Source organism: Muntiacus reevesi, chromosome 2, assembly GCF_963930625.1.
Source record: "Muntiacus reevesi chromosome 2, mMunRee1.1, whole genome shotgun sequence".
Lineage (NCBI taxonomy): Eukaryota > Metazoa > Chordata > Mammalia > Artiodactyla > Cervidae > Muntiacus > Muntiacus reevesi.
In genome coordinates this window covers 194,040,694-194,042,852 of record NC_089250.1, presented here as the reverse complement: position 1 = coordinate 194,042,852, position 2,159 = coordinate 194,040,694, and positions in this window count along the sequence as shown.

The window sequence follows — 2,159 nt, the reverse complement described above, 5'->3', positions numbered from 1 at the left end:
GACTAGATGGACCTTTGTTGGCAGAGTAATGTCTCTGCTTTTTAACATGCTATCTAGGTTGGACATAGCTTTTCTTTCAAGGAGCAAGCATCTTTTAATTTCACGGCTGCAGTCACCATCTGCAGTGATTTTGGAGCCCCCCAAAATAAAGTCTGTCACTGTTTTCATTGTTTCCCCATCTATTTGCCATGAAGTCATGGGACCAGATGCCATGATCTTTTTTATTATTTTTAATCATCTCCCCCCTGAGTTACAGACCCAGCCACAGTTTTACAGATTCTCATCATCATCCCCATTTTACAGGCATGGAGACTGAGGCACAGAGAGAGTATGAGACTTAACCGGGGGACTAGGTTTATCTGGGACAGTTTAACTTCATGACTGGGAGCTGGCGAGGGTCAGGAATCTGTGCAGGAAGCTAGACACGGGCAAAGCAGTACTTCTGTTAAAAGCCATGCTGTAGCTCCAGGAGATGCCAGCCAAGGGGAGGGCATTCAACCTGGAGGGGGCAGGGGCAGGAAGGAGGCGGGGCTTCCAGGGAGGGTAGGAGGTTCAGAGTGGTGTGGGCAGCCCATGAGGGGGTGCGGAGAGGTGAGGAGGAAGGATGAGCAAGGCCAGGACACAAGGGTTCTGGAGGGAATGTGAAAGGCGGAGGTTTTACTCAGAATTTTATTCTCTGTCCACCTGGAGACGGGGAGTGACTAGAACTCAAGTCTCCTGATGTCCAGTCCTTGGTCCTGATGCCCAGCTTGCAGACTTTTAGAACCAGGTCTTTCAATGACTAAACCTTTTTAAAAGTAGGCTTATCTTTCACTCATCTCTCTCCAGAATGATTGACTAGTACTATACTCACCCCAATACATGTGTTATAAGGAGGTTGGATGACAGACAAGTGGGCAAGGGGGTCACCTTTTAACCAAAAAAATGTTAAAATCATGTGATGTTGCTAAAAATCATTCTGAAAAAGAATTCTTTGGAAATTCCTATTATTCAGATCTTTGGGTCCCACTCTGAAACCACAGAGTTGTGACCTGGTGTCTGGAGCTAGTCGGGTGAGAGAGATCAGGGGTCAAGTCTTCTAATCTGGGTTAGAAGCCCAATTCCTGCCCCCTGTCCAGAGGCATGACTGGGGGCAAGCTCCTAGTCTGGGTCTGCCTTGGTTTTCTCAAATGTAAATGGAGGTAACAGAACCCCTCCAAAGGGCTAGTGAGGAGTGACTGAAATAAGCACACACAAAAATCAAGAACCCCCCTGCCTCTATGAAATAAATACTTGCTATTGTTGTTGACACTGATAATTACCTCCTGGGTGGTGGTGGTACAGAGAAGGAAGAGAACCAGTAGGAATAATTCCTCCTGGGATGAAGAGGGAGGGAATGAGGGAGGGGAAAATGACCAGAAATCCTGGGTTCCCCCAGACTGAGGAGTCTCCTAACCTATGTGATTTTCGGTGGCAAAACAGGAAAGTTTTGCCAAATCGGGATGAGTTATTCAACCTAAAAGAAGGTCTCTGTGTATGAGTTAGTAGCTCAGTTGTGTCTGATGCTTTGTGACCCTGTAGACTGTAGCCCACCAGGCTCCTCTGCCTATGGGATTCTCCAGGCAAGAATTATGGAGTGGGTAGCCATTCCCTTCTCCAGGGGATCTTCCTGACCCAGGGATCGAACCCAGGTCTCCCGCATTGCAGGCAGATTCTTTACCATCTGAGCCACCAGGGAAACCCCAAAAAGGAAGGTCTAAAGGAGCAAAATTTAATTATTAAGAAAAATCAGCCAAAAAGAAAATGAGGTAATAGATTCAGGCTGCAGCAGAAATAACTGAAGTGAGATCTCATGCAGGACTTCCTGGTTACTGAACAAAAGGCAAGGCTGGAACCCGGGAGGAAGTTAGAGCCCCGGCAGGAGCCAGGAGAAAGGCGAGAGCATCTCTCTCTGGATGAAACGTCTGTCGGCTGCTTTGCTCCCTGTGAGGGATTCAGCTCAGTCTCCACTCGCCTGTGACCATCATCCTAGACAGAGGCAGCTGCACATTTCCTGATCCCAGACATCAGTGGCTTATGGAGGATGCTCAGCCCTATTCTGACTGAGCAGCTGAGGGGATGGCATATGCTTGGTAGCCCGCGGCCTAATCTCAGAGAACGTGTTCTGATAGAAAGATTCA